Source organism: Manis pentadactyla, chromosome 3 (genome assembly GCF_030020395.1).
Source record: "Manis pentadactyla isolate mManPen7 chromosome 3, mManPen7.hap1, whole genome shotgun sequence".
Taxonomy (NCBI): Eukaryota; Metazoa; Chordata; class Mammalia; order Pholidota; family Manidae; genus Manis; species Manis pentadactyla.
The window spans coordinates 13,698,398-13,719,692 of NC_080021.1; the positions used below are offsets into that span (position 1 = coordinate 13,698,398).

Here is a 21,295-nt window from a genome sequence, read left to right on the forward strand (position 1 = left end):
GGGTCACTGTGAATGCAGAGAAGTCTGAAAATCATGCATGCTGCCCTGCTGGAAATCGGCGGTGGCTAACTGGGTGGAAACCGCCACTGTGTAGTAACAGCCCACAAACACCTACGGCTATAGGCCCTGCAGGACACAAAAGGACTGGCTTCCTCCAGAAAAAGAAAAAAGCCCACATGTGTTGAGGGGGTGGGAGAGGGAAGAGGGAAGGGGAAAAAGAATCTAAGAAATGATCATATTTCCAGGCGCAGGCTGCCTATCACAAAAGCATGGAAGTGGCCGAAGAAGCAATTCTAAAGGAAGAAAGGTTAATACCCTGCCAGAGGCAGGGCAGTGGGTGGGGGTGGGGGTGGGGGTTTGCCCATCTGCAGCATGCAGGCCAGTAAGGATGTAAGCAGAAAGCTGCCATGGCCTGCAGCTCCCTGCTAGGTGCTGGGTGCACAGAAAGTCCATCATGTCTGGAGGGGCTTGTGCAATGGTTGCAAACCAGGTGATTTGTAAACTGCTGGCTGGGGCGGGTGGGGAGGAGCCATCTGCCACAGGCTCTACTTTGTTTGGCCTGTGGGTGTTTTTTTAAAAATCTGAATTGAAACATTTGAAAATCAGCAGTTTACATTAAGAAAAAAACAAAGGTCTACTGGCTTCTCCTTTAAAAGTGGAAGCTCTGGACACGCTGGATCTCCCTTCTGGCCCTTCTAGAAAAAAGACTGCTTGTTGACCAGGCTGCACACTGCCTGTTGTATCTTACTGGGCCCACCTGGTTAATTTATGTACTCTGCTTACCCCCCAAAGCAGCTGAGTTTGCAAGCCCTGGCAGGAGCCCACGACTGCAGAATGACACAATGGGGTGCAAGCTGGCATACCCCATAAGGAAGGTGCTTGGAGCAGATGGTCACACTCAGCTTGGGGAGAAGGAGGAATGCTTCCTGGAGGAGGTGACCCCTAAGCTGAGTCTTAAAGCATAAGTAGGAGTTTGTTAGGAGAGGAAGTGAGGAAAGGGATTGAAACCCATCTCATTTCCCAGGCTGGCTGCTTCTCTATGTGAGATGTGAATGTTCCAAGTGAATCTGCAGACACCAATTCTCTAGAAGAAATCACCTCATTCCAAAGCTTCAACATGGCTCAAGTCCCACGTTACGTAGCAGCCTCTGGCCAGACAAGCCTTGCCTCTGATCCAAGCCACAGGTGTGTGCCCTGGGAGGAAAGTACTCAGCCTTTAGGGCCACTGAGGCCTGGGTCCTTATTCCAACCCCAGAGCTCAGTCACTGGGCAGGTCCGCTCCATGCACTGCATCCTCGCTGAGGACCTGTCATGCAGCAGGTACTGGACTAATAAAGGGAAATCATTCCAGGCTTTCAAGTCCTTGAGTTTCAGGATCTAGTTTGACCTTTTAAAGCTCACTCCCGGCAGTGGGAGCAGGGACACAGGCAGGGCGGGCCTGCAGGAGGTAGGAGGTCCTGGGGGTCGGGGGATCCTGGCACCGGCACTGCCAGTACTTACTGCCAGGCCGAAGGTGAGAGGGCAGCGTCATCGTGGTCAAGGCTGGACTGGCAGGAGTCCTTCACGTAAAATGTGAAAACCTTACTGTGCTGTCAAAGGTGCGGCTGCCCAGACAACTTCCATAGGCTACAATCACTGAAATCATCACCTGCCCTTTCCCTGGCAACCCTCCCTTCTTTCAACACCCATTGCTTTCCTTTTTTAACAGAAGAGCTATGCAAGGAATGTCTTTCTAATGGAGAAAGTATGTAAGGAATGTCCAGGGAAATGATAGGGAAGAGATTCTGCCACCAGTCAACCTTGAGGCCTGGGGAGAGGACAGAGGCTCTGGCCAGCCCAGAACTCTGCACAGAGCAAAGGCCAGGAGGCAGGACTCCAAGCTCCTCTCCGGCGAGAGAGCCCACTTCTGGGCCGCCCTCTCCTCCCGGGTGGTCTGAGAGGAAGGCAGCCCTGCAGGAGGAGAGGGGGAGGCAAAGCCAATCAGAAGCAGAGCCTGCAAGAAGTTCCAGGTACTCCGAATGCCAGGCCGGGCCGGTCTGGCCTTTGCTTCCTGGGTTTCTCAGGGACCAAATGCAATTGTCTGTTTTGTATAAAGGGAAGCACCGCCAGTGAACTCCTCCCGAAATACCTAAGTGGGAAGACTGGCTGAGGTGATCCCAGTCCTGGCCCGGGTTGGATGAATCATTGTTTTTGTGGGATGATGGAATATGCCCTGTCACGATAAATGACGGAAGCAGTCTCCGTCTGCTCCGTCTGCTCCAGCTGCTCGCTCATAAATTCCAGGGGACTTTCCACACAGAGGACCTTTTCTTTCTCCTATGTCCTTTTGAAAAACAGGAAAAGCCAAGCATTTAACAAGAGGCTAACCAATGCACTATCAACTACATTAGCCGGAATTGTTCCTTGGAGACGCCACACCCGGGACACACACATGGAGAGAGCTCTCCGAAGTGTCACTCTGTTCTCATCTCTGCCCTTGTTCAAAACTTTCCGTGACTCCCTATAGCCCTTGGGATAAGTCCAAGTGTCCCAGTTGGGTTTGGCAGGCTCCTGGCTACCTCTTCAGCCCTACCTGGGACCTTCCAACTTTGCCTTCCAACCAGAAGTCCTTTTTATCCCCAGAATAAATGCTGAATTCATCCTCTTCTCTCCCTCTCCACTGCACGAACCCGAGTCCAAGTCCCTCATTTAGACTGCTGCAACAACAGAGCCTCCAAACAGGCCGCCAGCTTTCACTGTAGACTGTCCAGTCCACTGTTTACACAGCAAAGATGTCGATCAAATCAGGCCCCACCCCACTCAGCAGCTGACCCAGGCCTGGAATAGCACTTTAAGGCCCTGCACCACCAGGCAGCTGCTCACCCAGGACTGCATCCTGTGTCTCTGGACCCTGGACATTTACTCCACCCACACGAGTCTCTTGACACTGTGAGCACCCCAGATATTTTCCTGCCTTGGGTCCTTCACACATGCTCTTCTCTAGGGCTGGAACACCCTTCCCTCAAACTATTTTTTTTAAAAACTCAAAGAACAGAATTTACCACCATGAACATGTATGCTCCCAGTCTGTTTTCCTTTCCATATATTTTCAAAATGTGTAAGTGATATACATGTCTATATTCTTATTTTAAAAAGCATTAAAGGTAAAGTTAAAGTACCCTCTGACCCTCACCACCAGCCTCATCCCTTCATGCCTCTCCCAGATGATGACGGTGAGTTTGATCTAGATTCTTCCAGCCCATTTTTTAGACATTCACATCCAACTCTAGCATCTTCAGTAACATATCACATGAGCTGTGAATTATCAAATTTACCTAGGAGTGGAACTGCACAGATGTTTTCAGTTTTTTGCCTACTGTCAAGTGGACTCTCAAGCAACCTCATACATTGGCCAACTGAGTTGGGGGACCCTATCCCACACAGCCTGGCCAAGACTTGAGTCGGACCAATTTTTGGCACATTTTAAAACATGAAAAATGTACCCCTTGAAAACAATTCAAATGCCCTTTAACTGGAGGATGGATAAAGAAACAGTAGTCTATCCACAGAACAGAACGCTACTTAGCAACCTGAGTCACCAAACTACTGAAACATGCAACAGAAGAATTTCACATGCACTGTGGAGCGACAGAAGCCAGACTCAAAGGGCATATACTGTGATTCCATTTATATGAAAAAGGTAAGATTCTAAGGTCCAAATACAAAGCAGTGACTGTTAGAAGCTGAGGTGAGGGATACGATGAACTAAAAACGGGCAGGAGGGAAGTCGGGGGGGTGGGGGGGTGATGGAAATATTCCGTATCTTGATGTCTATGATTACAAAAGCTCTGTTACACAGTAATTGGCACCTATTGAAATACTTAGCGTTGTGTACTGGGAAAGGTGAATTCTACTACATACAGGTCAGACCTCAATAAACCAGGATTCATTAGTGAGATTAGGGAACTTTCCATATGTACCATCCATTTCAATCTCTTCTTTTGAGAACTGCTTGTTCATACCTACCTACCGTGCTCTGAGGCTAACTTCTTGTTATTGACTTTTGGGAATGCTATTTTTTATTATTATAGCTTTTTTTGTTTTGTTTTGATGTGCTTTTTCTTTAATAGGTAGTGATATTTTTCAATCTTCTCCGTTTTGTTTGTGCTTCACTCTTCCTCAGGTTAATTTTTCAGGTTAAGTTCTCAGGTGTCACTCCAGAGCAAGATTCCAGTATTAATTCCCTCATCCCATATAAAATATACTCTTACATTATTCTATTTCGTATTCTTTCACATTCCTTACAATGTTTTTTGTATTTGCTGTTTCTTTCTTTGTGTCCCCTGCTAAATAAGCCCCTAAGAACTGCTACCACATGTGTTTTGATCAGTACCGAATACCCAAGGTCTAGAACAGTACTCATCACACATTAAGCATTGCGCAAATATCTGTTGAACAAATGAAAGTGAGGAAAAAACTGATACAGGTGCGTATGACATGTAACACATAGATGTTAATGACATCAGTGTATCATAGATGGCAACAGACGCCACATATCTCACCAGGAAACAGCACATTTGGCTTCAATACAAATTCAATGAGCCACAATATTTACCTAAAACTTTTAAATATTCAGTGGCCATGATGCAATAATCTTAAGACTGGGGATTTATGAGAAGAAAAAATTAACTGAAAAGTAGAAAACTTGATATATAAAAAGAGTCTGTTATGTGGCTAAGCATCCAAATCAAAAGAATGACTAAGCAATAAAAAAGTCACTGAACAGAAACGTCATCTAAGTAATAAAAAGGGCATGAACAAAGTGCATGTAACAGTGTTCAGGAATACTTCCAACCTAATGGTAACTAAGAAAACTTAGGATGCAAACACAGACAAACATAACTACAACTGTGTTCCTAAAAAAGCAATAGTAAAGATAAAACAGTGATGGTATTTAACTCGATTTATCTTGTAGAGACTTTTCCCCCAGATTTTTAAAGATAAACTGGTATTTCTTTCACTTGAGGAAAGAGGTCTAACAAGGACCTGGAATCCCCAATTCCAGAGCCTCTCCTCTCTTCTGGAACCACCCCCTGGAACCCCCACTCTTGCCCCATCCCCACACATCTGTCCCCTTTTTAAATAAGTCTGGGAAGTTGCTCCTTGGTTATAAGGTTCCCAGAGTTTACAGGACCATTTACAATGTTTCTGCCGGGTCATTAAGGCTCTTGAGAATCCCCACCCTCCAGCCCACCCCTCCAGCCTCTCCCACCTCATTCTTAGTCCCCAGGCACAGGAGCCTCACCTCTCAGTTCCCTGTCTTCAAGTACAGGAACCTGAGACTAGAGACCCCCTCATCACACTTCCCTCCAAGGCAAGGATTCTCAGCCACACCACACGCAGCTGCCCGTGGTCCATTTGAACGTCTCCCCCAGCTCCTAGCAGTCACCATCAGCAATCTGCCTCTCTCCCACCCTGGGAGCTTGGTGAATATGCGGGTGCTTTCTTACCCGTTGCAGAATCTCCCGTGGCCCGGCATTCCCACATTCCATTCACTGAATGCCTGCTACATCACAGGCATTGTTCTAGAGCCCCACTCTCTGATGGAAATAGAATGCACGCCAGGTGTACTTTTAGATTTTCTAGCAGCTGTGTTAAAAAGCTAAAAGAAACAGGTGAGATTAATTTTAATAATGAATTATATTTAACTAAATTGGATATTATTTCATTATATAATCAACACTAAAGAATTCATCAATGAGATAGTTTACAATCTTTCTTTGCACTAAGTCTTTGAAATCTGATGTGTATTTTACACATACATACATTGCAACTCCATTCAGACAAGCTTCACCTTGGCGGCCACGTAAGGCTAGTGGCTGCCTCATCAGACGGAGCAGATTTAGATGGCTGGGGACGCAGCAGCAAATAGTCCAGAAGCCCATTACTTCTGGCCACATCCCCTACAACCAGCCAGGACCAAGCACCTGTGTTCTTGCGTATGTGCCTCTGGTCCCCTGGCTTCTGACTCCGATTTTGTCTCCTCTCACCACAGCAGCTGGACTGACCATTTCAAAAGCTAAATCAGATTGAATCCGTTTTCTGTTTAAAGCTTTCCAAGGGCTCCCCATTGCAATGAGTAAAAACAAAGTCACTATGTACATACGGTGATGGACGTTAACTAGACTTTTGTGGTTCTATACAATAGACACAATATGTTATACAATATGTACAAATATGGAACATCACGTTGTACACATGGAATTAACAATGTTGTGTGCTCGTCATACCTCAATTTAAACAACAAAAAGACACCTTCAGAAAGGCCTGCCGATGCTGTGAAGCACCACTGCCTGCTGCCTGGTCTCCCCTCCCTGTCCGCCTTGCCCGTGCCACTCCAGTGCATCCTCCTTGCTGCTCGTACACCTCCCAGATCCAATCCTGCCCTCAGCCTCACCCAGGCTCTTCCCAGGACCGGAAATACCCATCCTCTAGGCTCGTTCCTTCACCTCCTGCAGGGCTGCTCCAAAGGCAGCCTCTCAGCACAGGTTTCCCTGACCAGCCAACTTCACACCGTAGCCCAGCCCAGCCCTCCAGCCCCTGACCTGCCCTACTTGTTCCCATAGAACCCACCACCCACACACACTATGCATGTCCTCACTTACAATGTCTACTGTTTTTTATCTATCTCAGCTGTAACACATGCCATTAGCACAGCGATCTTTTTACTCCTTTCTGCATCCCCAACCTCTAGAACAGTGCTTGGCACAGAGTAGGACCACAGTATTTGTTGAATCAATGAAAATGAATGAATGAATGGCTGTAAGCCATAGGCCTTACAAGTTTACAGTTCATTGAGGGAAGACAGACATATGGTGTATCAGGTAAGGGTAAGTATGCCTTAGTTTACTTGGATTGCCATAACAAAACACTATAGACTGGGCAGCTTTGTTTCATAGGAGTTTGTTTCTCACAGTTATGGAAGCTAGAAAGTCCGAGATCAAGGTTCTAACCCATTCGGTTTGTGGAGAAAGTTGCCTTCCAGGCTTCCAAACAGCCACCTTCTCACTGTGTCCTCATGCAGAGGAAGAGAGTTCTCTGATGTCTCATATTATAAGGACACTAAGCTTATCCTGAGGACCCCATCCTAATGACCTCGTCTATCCCTAACTCCCACCCAAAGGCCCCATCTCTAAGCACCATTACATTGGGTTAGAATTCCAACATATGAATTGGGGGGGGGGGGGACACAAACATTCAGTCCATTGCAAGTAGAAGAAGAAAAACAAAACTTGGGAAGGGAAATAGAATACAAATCCAGCAACTACCTCTCATATAGTTACCACCACCTGCCAGGCCTCTGCTAAGCACCTCACATCTATTAGCATTGTGGTGGCCAGGCCACTTTGACTAGAATGGAAGCTACAGGAGGGCAAGGACTATGTCTCTGTCCTTCCCTGCAGGACCTCCAGCAGCTAGAACAGCACCTGGCACACAGCCACTGCTCAGTAAACGAGCAAATCAATCAATCAATCTTGAACAGCATAGCAAATGTTGGGGTAGTTTACCAGGAAAAAAAGGAGTCCTGTAGAATCATAAATAATAGCAAATGCACTTATGTCTTCCTCGAGAGCTGCTTCCTCTGTGCTAAATGCTCGGCACCATCCCTGGGAGGGAGAAGCTACTGTTCTCCCTGTATAGCAGCTCACAACCTAAGCTGTAAAGGCAGGCTGACAGCTGAGCACCCTCTGATTTCTGTCCTTTCTGAGCCCCACCTCTGCAGCTCTCCTAGAAGCAGCTTTCCTGATTTCTTATCTCTGTCTTTTTTATATTAGCCAGTGTGTCTTTCAGATGCTTGCAGAGAAGTCTGATGAAGTCACTGCCATCTTATGATCTATGTAACCAGAATGCTACCTTAACACCTTCAAATGTATTCAGAAACCACGACTCTAAGGCACCACAGGAAATAATAAACCCAATAATTGTAGCAGTAATAATATTAGCTTTCACCGAGGGCTTAGTATGAGCCCAGGCACCCTGCTAAAAGCCTGCTACTCATGCCCTATTTCCTCTGCACAGCAACCTACGAAACCCCATTTTATAGATGAAGAAACTGAGGCTTACCGAGGTGAAGCAACATGCTCCAGAGTAACCCAGATCTACACCACCCCTTAGAGGTCCCCAGATGCCTTCTGCTGCTTTCTGGTTTCCTTCTCTTTCTTCAGGGTCCTTTCCCTTGGGGCAAATCCTCACTTACCACCATGTCAGGCTGTTCCACATCTAAAAAGACAATGACTGTAGACTGGGCACTGCTTGTTTCCTTTAAAACAAAGCAGCTCTTGACAGTCACCTGATGCAACCAAGCAGCAGGGCTGTGCCAGCCACCAGACAAGTGAGGATGACCATCACCCTCCACCCCGCCACCTGCTACTCTTAAGAAGGTCACGATCAACTAGGGAAAAAGAGGCAGGTAAACAAACAACACTGGAGCTCAGATTATCTACCAGGCACCAGCAAAACAACACCCCATACCCCCAAAGCCCAAAAAAAGGGGAAGAGAAAATAAAAGAAACACAATTCATAATTCTACAATGAAAAAATGACTCAGACCATTTTGGCCCCCTGAATCTGAGTCTTGCATTTTATGATCTGGCATTGTCTTTGTTTTTAATAATAAGCTTGAGAGAGGGGTCACCACAGTGTTCATTGTGGTGTGGACCTAAACACATCCAGGAGAGAGGCAGGTACTCTGGGGGGAACAACGGTGAGAGTGCAGGGAGAGCGGGAGGATATGAACATTTGCAAAAAGGGTACCTCCTCTCCACTATGTAGTAATTAAATACTGGTCACAAAGCCAGGCAGAAGCCTGGACAGAGCATTTTGCCAACGCTCATAGATTCTGCCCCAAGACTGAGGCTCCTCCCCAAAAGCCTCATTTCCCTGACCCACAGTCTAGAACTTTCCCAGCACTGAAGCCCCCGCCCAAGGCTTTTTGGCCCTGCTGTTAGCAGCCTGCTCCAAGACAGAACAGGCCTGCGGCCAGAGCACGTGGTGTCTTCGTGCAAGGTGTCGGGGTGCTATCTGTGCCTGGGCAAGGTTGGGGGAGAGGAGCACACACTCAGGCCTCCTGCTCCAGGCCAGAAAGCACCCTTTGCTTGTTCTTAATTTCACGACCCTTTAACTTCTGGGATTGGGCCTAAAGAGACAGGGGACCCCGGTCCAAATCCTGATGGCTCTGCTACTCCCCAGCTGTGTGGCCTGGAGGAGATATTTTTAACCTCTCTGAGCTGTGGATTCCTCATCTGAAAAATAGTGATAATAATAATAATCCTGTCTTACGTGGTGTTGGGAGATTAAATGGGATAAATACATCTACAACATTTATGACTGAGGCTGGCCCACAATAAGAACACTATCATTGCTACGCATTTTATTATTACTGCCTGGGGGAGTTGCAGGGAGAATAAAATGCAAAGAACATGCTTTACATGATACATGATTTCAATGTTATTACAGGAACTACTTTATTGTTATTACTACTATTATTATCATTACTATTACTAGTTCCTTACATTGCTCTAGGCCAGAAGAACAGAAGAGACAGAGGAGGCACCCAGCAGCCCCATTTTAGCAGCTTTCTCCCGTAAGGCCTAGAATTTCTGGGGCTTTCTAGGGAAGATGGAAAAGTAGCTGCCAGTGCAGTTCATCTATGGTCAAAATGATTCCACATTCTTGCTCTGTTCTCATCTTGGGTCAGGAGGACCCCCTGCAGAGACAGGGTATATAAAAATGGTGTCCTTTTCTCTTAGAGATCACAAAGGAGCATCCGGAGAAAGAAAACCACCAGGGAGAGTATCAGCCAACTATGAAAGGAAATGCAAAATTAAAAGCCCAAGCGTCCAGGAGGGCATCTCACATCTAAATAAAACACACACGGTGAAGTGCAGCCATTAGCAGGCCCACAGCCACCTCTCCAAAGAATACAGACCGGCCACTACCCAAGGTCTTCTTCAGCTTCCCCAGGGAAGGGTTGATCTGTTGTTGGTCTGACCGAATGCAGAGACACAAACACAAAGAGGAAGAAAGAGAGGGTGTCTGATCATCCAGGAGACTCCTTAGCTAAACTGTCCCAGAAAAGTGTCCATCCGAGGCAGCCAGAAGGCCCCAGGGCTTGGTGAACACAGGTTCCCAGACCCAGCCAGCCTGTCTGCCGGCCATTCAAGGGAGAAAAAAATCTTACGTACAAGGGGTTGGTTGGATGTCAACAGTAAAAATTCATTGAGTTTTTAGACCCACAACCACACAGATCAGTGGGGGTCAGATATTTCAGAACCTAGAAAAAGCTCCCTTTTCCCAGCCCAGAAAAGCTCCGGCTTTGAACAGAAAGAGCACACCAGACAGCAAGAGGGAGGCGGGGAGGGGAAAGGGCACAGGAGAGAGGAAAATTAATCAGAAAAAGAAACTGATTGCTTCTACTTTTCAAGAGAAGCCTGGTTTATGCAAAATTCTGCACTCAAAGGACAAAAAGCAACAACAAAAAGTCACCCTTAACCAGGCAAAACAATGTGACCACCTTACAGATCCCCTCGGGGAGCTCAATGGGTACAGCATTACTGCCCGTACCAGACCCACCCAGTCTTGCCATCACCGGACCCATATGCGGAATTCTAGTCTGCCCGCCTGCCAACGGCTTAGACCACGAGGCCGTCCTCACCTCCAAGATGTGACTCTTCTCAAACAGTGGCGACCAGCCCACGAGGCTTCTGCCCAGCCAAGGATTCTGTGTTTGTCCTTCAGCTGCTTCCAGGAAGGTTTTTCTCCTAATAAATCTTTCAGGAAGTTCTAGTCAGGGTTCAGAGTATCCATACAACCCCCTTCTCCACTGGTTAGGGCTTTAGAAAGATTTGCTGTGACCACAGGGCTGTGTCAAAGGAACAAGCCTCAACTTGTCAACCCCAGTATGCAAAATAGGCCTGTGACATCCTATAACTGAACAGCAGAGCAGATACAGTCCTTACGTGCTCAAGGCCCCCGCCCACCCACCACACACAAACACACGTTTCTCCATGGTTTCCTCCAGCAACTAAACGGACTCAAAGTGGTGGACTGTGCAAGACAGAGCTGCCGGCCTCTCTGGAGAGCATAGGACCAGAAAGGAAACACCCAAACTTCACCCTCTTCTCCTTACAAACCCTCGCAAGTGATTTTTGTCTCGCCTTTGGAAGGGCCTGCCAATGGACAGAAGAATGTTCCATGCTTGCAAAGTATCAGGAAAATTCATGGTGTATTCACACAACGGACACATGCAGCCCCATGGCTGCCCTTCCTGAAAGTCTATACCCGGACGACAAACACTGGCAAAAAGGACAGCACATTAGCCTAGGAAGGGTAAACCTAATGAAAGCAACAACCCATCGGAACAGAATTACGGATTCTTTTGTGGGGACACCAGCAAATTTTGTAAACGCAATGCAAAAGCAGAGAAAGTTTCAAAAACCAGAGTTGCTGGCTCTTGGGAAAACACCTTGAGGGGGTTGGGAGGAGATTGTCAAAGGATGAAGGGAGCATCACATAGCTCCAGACCTCTAGTTTCTCAAAAGGGGCATCTAAACCATACCCATGACCCCAAATCGGTTCTGATTGGAGGGGGTCTACTTTGAGGGCTTAGGTGATCCTAAGTGCATAAATCCAGCATTATCTCTATGCACGGGCCATTCGATGTCACCCTCCTCCCCTCCCCCTTCCCTCCCCAAAGCCCAAACGCGCTGCCAGTCTTGAGTCCGGTGATGAGGAAAGCGCACGGCTAACACACACAGGTCGGAATTCGAAAGCCCCTTTCCTCGGTCCAACTCCTCACTGCACGTCCCAACCCTCAAGGCCGAGGCTTGCGAGTTTCCAGAAACGCAGAGAGCAAATTCCAACTTACTGGAAGGTGGATTCAGCCGTCTCCGCAGGTCACCGGGGCCGCTAACATCCCTTTCCGTGAGGAAATCCACGGCGCGGGCGCCGGGGGGCGCCGGGGCCCATCCTCGCTCGCGGCCCCTCGCCGCCCCTCCGGGGCCCGGCAGCCCCGAGCCCGCCCGGCCCGCGGGCCCATGTGCTCGGCGGCCGCACGCGCTCTGCCCGCTGGAGCGCGGGGCTGGCGGGCGGCCCGTGACGTCACGGCGGCTCGCGCTCCGGGCCGCGGGGGAGGGGAAGCGCGCCGCCCGGCCCGCCGCGTGCGTCCTGGGCGCCCGCGCGCCCCGCCGCCAGGCAGCCCGGTCCGGCCCCGCGCGCCCCTCTGCCCGCCGCCGGGACAGCGCGGGCACCCAGCCGCCGAGGGCCGCGGGGGCGCGGAGGCAGGGCGACCCGGGCGACTGAGGGCCGAGGGGGCGCGGGGGAGGGCGCGCGCCGCACCGGGCCGGGGCCCCCGGCTGCGCCCGCGCCGGGCCGAGCTAGCCCACCCGAAGCCCTGGAGACGCCCGCGGCGTGTGCGCCGCACTTCCCGCAGCCTTGCTTGCCCTCTTCCCCACCCCGGGAGTCCTGGGAGCAGGGAGTCTTCCCACTTGCCAGATGGGGAAGGCGAGTTAAATGAACTAGAACCCCCCAGATGCTCTGAGATGCGAGCACTTGGCGCAGAACCCTGCGGACTTAGCTTCATCCCCAGAGATCCCCGCGCCTCCTTGGATACCACCAGCGTGAGCGGGCCTGCTAAGGGGGTGCACGCACCTTCCCACCTCCGACGTCTCCAGCTGTCCCCCAAGGGCTGCGACTGGCACACCCGTGCAGAGGGCTGTTCCTCCGCTCAGAAGTATTTGCCCCCTAGAATGCCCAACTCTCCCTTATACAGGAACAAGAGAAAGCCGGCCCCCTGCGTGGGATGCGTTCATCTGGCTCTCTCTACAGAAGCCTGAGATTGGACCCATGCAAGGAGAAGCCTCTGTCATTTTTTGAGCATTTAGGGGGCGAGGCAATGGGGAGGAGGGACCAAAGACTAGTTGGACCCAGACCACAGAAGGAGGCAACAGTCCGTGGTAAACACGGACACGCAACGGGTGGTTTCACTATTATGGGAGCGAAGGCTGCCCCTCATTTCCCCACCCAGCGCCCTGATTGCCCTATCATTTCAACCCACCCAGGGGTCTTTGGCCCCTCCCTCTCTCATGTGTATTCACCTTCTCCTATGGCTTCTTCCTCACTTGAATAGTTCTCTGTTGAAAAAGAACATATTTTCAGCTGGTGCTCGTATACCACCTGCTACACATATTCATTTATAATCATTTGTTTTGTTTTGTTGTCTGGCGCCCTGAGAGGAGCTGGACAAGTCTCTGGGCTTGCGACTGTCAGACCTCTGTTTATAGGGGGCTGGAGGAGCTGTGAGGAGTTAGCCCTTTAAGGGCTTAAACGTGAGTCCCAAGAACTAAGAGCAATCACCTGAGAGAAGCCTGGAACCCTCCTGCTGGATGCCTGTAGGCCAAAGAAAGGCCCAGCCTCTAACGGGAACCTCCATTCCCTTCCTTAGGTGGGTCCATGACCTGGCCACCGGATTCTTCCTGGGAGCTCTCTGCGGTGGGGCCTCTCCTGGCTGAAAAGACACCTTGACCCAGGATGCAGTCAACCTGGACCTTAACTCTACTTACCCTCTCTGGATCCCTAATGCACTAATCTTAGATTCACATTTTGCCTTTATGAAATTCCTCTTTAAAATTTAAAAAACATGTCAGAAAAAAAATGCAAAAGTATCTTAAATATCTCTACCTTCCAGAACTATCTCTCAGCTGCATTTTTGTGTATCTGCTGAAACTAATTTTTAAAAAATAATTTTCTCCTTGCAAAAGTGGTATGATACATGGACATAGCAAAAAATGAAAACTAATGCAGGAAAATACAGAAAATAAAAGAAAACCAAAATTTTATCAGTCAGAAATAACTTTTATGAATATTAAATAAATCCCAGACATTGTCTTAGGCATATATAGGTTTTATATATGTAATAATATATAATGTGTTTCATAACTATGTATATATGCATATATATATTTATCCATCTGTGTGGATAAGTATACATGGTTGGCAAATAGGAAAAATAAGTATATTTTAAAATATTAACACCTTAAAATTGCCATTTTAAAATTTAAGGTGTTTCTTTTTCTTTTAATAGGAAAAAGCCAACAGGAAGCTGAAGGAATTATTAAATTTTAAATCTCTCTTTACCACATGAGAGATATTGTTTCCTAAATAATTCTGCAAAGGTTCAGAAAAAAGCTGAAGAAAAACAAGGAGGGAATACAGTAATGGTGTTCATGGATGATCTCTCCATTTTTGAGAGCAGGCAGTGCTCTGCTGTGACTTTAGCACATTTCATCCCTCTCTCCATTACTTTACCTCCTGTATCTGTTAGTTGTGTTATTGTTTTTCAATTACCACCCTCCACTCCATAACTATAACTTCAATGGTTGCTCAGTATTAGATCTATAACTAAATAATTTCATGCTTGGGACCAGTCCTTCCTTTTCTACATCCCCCTCCTTATCTATAAAACCCATTCATTCATTTATCACGTTATCCAACCCCTTGTGTGTGCCTGGCACATACTAGTCACTAAGACTCTGTGGGCAATAAACAGGCAAGGTGCCTGCTCTTGAAAGGCTTACATTCCCATGAGAAGAAGTAGACAAAGAAGAGAAGAAGCAAAGTGTTTTCAACAGTGTTAAGTGCTATGGAGACAGTAAATCTGAATGAAGACCTAAAGAGGGAGAGGCAGGAGGGAAATTGACTTCAGATACTTATCTAGCCAAAAAGAAGCCAGCCTTGAGGACTGGAGAGAGTGTTGCAGGCCAAGGGACCAGCAAGGGCAAAGGCCTGGAGGCACCTGAAAACAAGATCATCAATCATTCCGCCCAGGCTTATTGAGTCAGATGGGTAAACAGTTGCAGTTATCGTTTTCTGTCGGGTCAGGAATCACATGACTTCAGTCACCATTGTACTCCAGCACCAACTTGGTAAATATGTGTAGAACCAATGAGTGAATGAATGAATGGGCTCCCTGGATCCTGTGATAGCAGAATGAGAAGGGCAAGGTGCCAGGTGTGGAGGAAGCACGAAGGGAGGCATCTATTGCACGAGCTGAGAAGTCTCCAGGGGAAGTGCAGACTGAGCTGAAACTCGAACAATAGATTAGAGTTTACCAGGTTGACAAGGAGGAGAATGGGGGTGGGGGGTGTGCAAAGCGAGTGACGTGGATACTAGTAGAGTTGGACAAACTTTAAGCAGTTCAGTATGGCTAGAGTATAACATCACTGTTGGAAAAAGTGATCAGAAAATAGGGCAGAGAAGGACAGACCAGATTCCAAGAGGCCTTGAATTTCAATAATTTAGCCTTTGTCCTGAAGAAAGCAAAAAGCCACTGAGAGCTGTGAGCAGGGCTCAGACACGACCAGATCATGCTGGCTGCTGGGCCGAGAACAGATCTCAGGGGAACCTGACAAGGAGGAAGGCACCAGTTGGGAGGTGGCAGCAGAAATCCTGGTGAGAAACAGTAAGATCCTGGAGGGGAGTGGTTGCCCTGGGAATGGAAAGAAAGGGGTGAATGCTCCAGGCATTCGGGAATACCAATCCACCAGATGAAGCAGTCCAGGGGAGAAGGAGGGAGGAATCGGGGAGGGCAAGGTTTTTGGTTGCAGCCCGTGAGGGTTGGTCGTACTCTTCATTTCAACAGGGAACACACCAGAGGAATCGGATATGGATGGGGAACAGGATGATCCTTGGTGTGGACTGGTTGAGCTGAACAAGTTTTTAGACCTTCCAAGTGAAGTCCAAGAAGCAGATGGCCTGAGGTGTCCCACATTCATGAGAGGGATCTTAGCAACAGATAGAAGATTAGCAGTTAGTCACAGGGAGAGAGCTGTGCCTGATGCACTGGGCAGGAATGAGCTTACCCATGTAGGAGGTACAGCTGAAGTAAGATGACCAGGGTTCAAATTCTGAGGAATGAACATTTATGGGGCAGAAGGAGGCAGAGGCTGCATCTATTCAGAATGTTCTAGTAAATCTCTGATAGAGGTCTAGTTCTCTGTGTTCCATGTGGCCTCACGGGTCCTAATAGTGGCTAGGACAGGCCCCATCCCCTGTTGAGAACCTCAAGTTCTCCTCTTCCCAATGTCTGCCCAGTGGTGAGAGCCCATAGCTCCACCCGCCAAGTCTTCTGTATGTTTATAGTCATTGCCGTGGACTAGGCTTCCATCCCTCCCTTCCCGTTTCAGCCTAACTGGTCCTCTGACTTCAATCCTTTCTGCTCTGAGAGCCTGGCAACCTCCAGTGGTTACTGACTGGGTGGCCCCCCTCTTCAGCCCCTGAGCAGCCCTCAGGTAGAGACTTTGCTTAACTTTGAGTCATCAAGTTAGACCAGCAAGCTGGGGCCCAGAGAGGTCTAGACTAAGGTCAGAACACCAGCAAGTGGCAGAACTGGGGCTTGACACCAAGCCAACTTGCCTGGATCCCCAACAACTCACCTGCCTCCAGGTGAAATGAAGCCAGGATGGTTACATTTCAGGCTGCAAAGTAAAGAAAGCAAGATTTCTATGAATGAACACTTTGTAGAGCACTTCAAACACCACACTGATCATCCCAATGCGGCCCCTGGAAAGAACATGTGACTTGATGTCAGAAAGACCTGAGTGTGGATCTAGTACCATGTGATTGTCAGTGTCATCAAAGTCTCAGATTTTTTTTTTGGTATCATTAATATACACTTACATGAACAACACTGTGGTCACTAGATTCCCCCCATTATCAAGTCCCCACCATACACTCCATTACAGTCACTGTCCGTCAGCACAGTAAGATGCTGTAGAATCACTATTTGTCTTCTCTGTGCTATACTGCCTTCCCCATGCCCCCCACTACATTATGTGTGCTAATCGTAATACCTTTATTCCCCTTATCCCTCCCTTCCCACCCACCTACCCCCAGTCCCTTTCCCTTTCATAACTGTTAGTCCATTCTTGGGTTCTATGAGTCTGCTGCTGTTTTTTTTCTTCAGGTTTGCTTTGTTCTTATGCTCCATAGATGAGTGAAATCATTTGGTACTTGTCTTTCTCTGCCTGGCTTGTTTCACTGAGCATAATACCCTCTAGCTCCATCCATGTTGTTGTAAATGGTAGGATTTGTTTTCTTCTTATGGCTGAATAATACTCCATTGCATATATGTACCACATCTTCTTTATCCATTCATCTACTGATGGACACTTAGGTTGCTTCCATATCTTGGCTATTGTAAGTAGTGCTGCAATAAACATAGGGGTGCATATGTCTTTTTGAAACTGGGCTCCTGCATACTTAGGGTAAATTCCTAGGGGTGGAATTCCTGGGTCAAATGGTATTTCTATTTTTTCAGATTATTTTTTAATTTATTATTTAATTGTGCAAAGCACATGTGACATAAAAATTAATCATTTTAACCATTTTTAAGAGCATAACTCAGTGGCACTAAGTACATTCACATTGTGGTGAAATCATCATCTCCAGAACTATTTTCTTTTTGAAAAACGAATACTCTGTACCCATTAAATATTACCTCCCCACAAACTCCCAGTCCCTGGTAACCACCATCCTACTTTCTGTCCCTATGAATTTGACTACTCTAAGTATCTCATATGAGTTGAATCATGCAGTACTCATCTTTTCATGCCTGGTTTATCTCAACTTAGCATAAGGTACTCAAAGTTCATCCACGTTGTAGCGTGGCATCAGAATTTCCCTCCTTTTTAAGCCTAATGTTCTGTGGTATGGATCTACCACATGCTGTCTGTCCATCCTTTTATCAGTAGACCTTTGGCTGGCTTCTACCATTTGGCTGTTGTGAATAATGTTGCTATGAACATGGGTGTATAAATACCTCTTTAAAATGCTGCTTTCAATTCTCTGAATATATACCCAGAAATGCTGGATCAAACAGCAAGTCCAGTTTTAATTTTTCTAGGAACTGCTATACTGTTCAGATGTTTTAAATAAACTTTTTATTTTGGAATAATTTTAGATTTTTCAGAAAAGTTATAAAGACACTACAGAGTTCCTGCATATCCCTCATCCAGGCTCCATTACTATTAACATTTTGCATTACATGTGTCAAAATTAAGTAAACAACAAGGATACTATTAATTAAACTACAGATTTGATGTGGATTTCGCCTGTTTTTCCCTTACTACCCATTTCCAGTTCAAGGATCCCATCTGTACTCCACATTACATTTAGTCATTATGTCTCCTTAGTCATTTCTGATCTGTGACAATTTCTTAGACTTTCCTTGTTATTCATGACCAATAATTATTGGCCAGGTATTTCATGAAATGTCCATCATTTTGTTTTGTCTGATGTTTTGCTAATGGTTAACAAAGTCTCAGTTTTTTCCTCAATAACATGGAGACTAACATCCATATTTCACTAGTTACGAGTAATTAAAGAGCTATCATAGTTTAAGATGATGTCACCACTACTGATCCCTGGATTGCCTGATATGTTAAATCCAGACACTTTTTAAGAATATTATGACCTTTAATCAAAACTGACCATTTAGCTGCATTTAAAATTAGTAGTTTAAAACCTCTCTTACCAGGGAAATGCAAATCAAAACCACAATGAGCTTTTACCTCACACCTGTTGAAATGGCCATTATCAAAAAAACAAGAAATAAGTGCTGGTAAGGATGTGGAGAAACAGAATCCTTGTGCACTTTTCTTGGGAATATAAATTGGTTCAGCTACTATGGAGAGCAGTATGGAGTTTCCTTTAAAAAAAAATAAAAATAAGAATACCACATGGTCCAGCAATTCCACTTCTGGGTATTTATCCAAAGGAAATGAAAACAGGAAATCAAAGAGATATCTGCACTCCCATGTTCAGTCAGGATTATTCGTAATAGCCAAAACATGGAAACATACTAAGTGTCTGTCAATATGAATGGATATAGAAGATGTTTTATATATATATACACACACAATGGAATATTATTAAGCCATGAGAAAGAAAGAAAGAAAGAAAGAAATCATACCATTTGGGACAACAGACCCTGAGGGCACTATGCTGAGTAAGATAAATCAGACAGAAATAGACAAATACTGTATGATCTTACTTACATTTGAAATCTCAAAAAGCTGAACTCATAGAAGCTGAGAAGAGAATGGCGGTTACTAAGGGCTAGGGAGTGGGTAAATTGGAAGGAGAGTCAAAGAGGTACAAATTTGCAATTAGGAGAGGAATAAGTTCTGAAAATCTAATGCACAGCATTGTGATTATAGTTAACAATATTGTATTATATATTTGAAAGTTGCTGAGAGACTAGATCTTAAACATTCTCACCACGCACACACACACACACACACACACACACGTGACCTGATGGCAGTGTTAGCCAATGCTGGGGTGTGGTAACCACATGAAATATATAAGCATATCAAATCACCATACAGTACACCTTAAACTTACAGAATGTTATATGTCAATTATATCTCAATAAAAACATGTAAGATGTAAGTGACTGAAAAAAAACCAAAACTCCTCCTCTTCCTAAATTCCACTACAGGATTTGTTTATATTATAATTGAATCACTCAAGACTCCGTACCAGAAGACTCCATATTTTGAGGTAATAGCTAATCAATAAAGGTGAAGAGAAAATGGTGTTTATTATTTTCCCTCTGGAGAAGTAGTATATTTATGAGCTAGTTGGGAATATGGGCTCTGAAGTCAGAGCAACCTGAGCTTGAATCTATTTGCTGTGAGATGTTGGGAAATCACTTCAGCTGTCTGTGCCTCAGTTTTCTCATCCGTAAAATGGTTCTAAATCACAGAATGGTTGAGAATGAAATGAAACTATTCATATATAGCAAAGTGCCTGCCACTTTGCTAGGTACCTACCACATGTTAGTGCTTCTTAATTTCAATAAGAGTTGTCACACAGTCCTTGCTGGGTATCTTTATAGTGTTTGGATTTTTTCTGGTTAGTAACACACAGGTGAACATTTATTATAACAGATTTGAAAGCACAGAAAAATGTAAAAAAGAACATCAAAGTTGTCTATAATCCCACTACCTGAGATACCTATAATTAATATTTTATTTCAATATTTCTTAAGTATATGATAAATTTGAGCATATTAATATGTTTTCTTTATTTTTTCTAAATTAGTATATCACAGATGTTTTGTTATAACCTACTTCTCTTTAGTTCATCTGCATATCCCAAAAATTTCTCTACAGTATTAAATATTTTTGGTTAAATATGCTTTTAAAGACTTGCTTAATAATGTACTATGTGCCTATACCATAATAGATATAGCCGTTTCTCTCTCCCTGAACAGCCAGACTGTTTCCAGTTGATCATTCTTCACCATGTAGAAAACTGGCATGGAAATCCCGGAACTCATATGAGTCTTCGTGGAAACCTCTAGTCCCTTCTGTAGGTTCTATGTCCCAATATGGACCAGTCACTGAGAATGAGGATTTTTGAAACTTTGCCTATTAACAAATTATTCTTCAGCATTTGCACATTTCCTTGCTTTCCCAACCTAAGAGTTCTTTTTTCTTGTAGAAGAAACATTCCAGTTTAATGGGCAATACAATAAAATAAAATACAAAGAAAGGAAGAACAGAAGGAAGGGGGAAAGAAAGAAGAAATGAATTGCATGTTGGATTATCATGAATATTCAAATATGTGTTTATTGCCTCATTACATGTTTTTTAATGAACATATTTCTCTTAGGCCTATTGCCTGTTTTTCTGTTGAGGTGTTCTTTTATTTTTTTCTTATTTGTTCCCAAAACTAAGTTCCTTTTCTTTCTTGTTTGCTTCCTTCCTTCCTTTTTTTCCCAACAAAAGTAGCTCACTGTAAAAAAAATAAATAAATAAAATCAACACATATACCATCCATCAGAAATAGCCATTGTGAACTCTGTTATATATATCCTTCTAAATAGTTAATACACACACACACACACCTACCTACATTTTCCTTCAGGAAAATAGAATCAACCAATATGTAGTATTTGTATTCTACTTTGTCACTTAATATAATACATCACACTCATCTTTCCATGACAGTACATATAGTTCTGCAATATTATTTTCTAATAGCCCTGTAGCATTCTATGTAAGTTTGTATCATATTTTATTTAACCAGTACCTTCTTGCTGGATATTCATCTCACTTGAAAATTTTCATTATTACACACAGTACTGCTACAAACATCCTTATGACAAAATCTTTGCATATGTCCTTAATGATTTCCTTAGAAATCATTCTCAGAATTGATTTCTGGGATATTAACACTTCATTTGCGATGT

General features: G+C 45.3%; 1 long non-coding RNA gene across 11 annotated transcripts in view; it reads right to left on the minus strand.

Annotated features, from left to right (window-relative positions):
• LOC118915071 (uncharacterized) overlaps positions 1–12,808 on the minus strand; it is a 223,206-nt gene extending 210,398 nt beyond the window's left edge. For 3 of the 11 annotated variants that reach the window (XR_008996150.1, XR_008996153.1, XR_005025872.2), the window contains exon 1: positions 11,906–12,138. This is a non-coding gene — a long non-coding RNA (uncharacterized LOC118915071). Of the gene's footprint in view, positions 1–10,693; positions 10,930–11,905; positions 12,156–12,687 lie in introns of those variants that run through there. The other 8 variants (XR_008996154.1, XR_008996152.1, XR_008996151.1 and 5 more) reach the window with 8 other exon arrangements.
• Between the last annotated feature and the right edge of the window lie 8,487 nt (positions 12,809–21,295).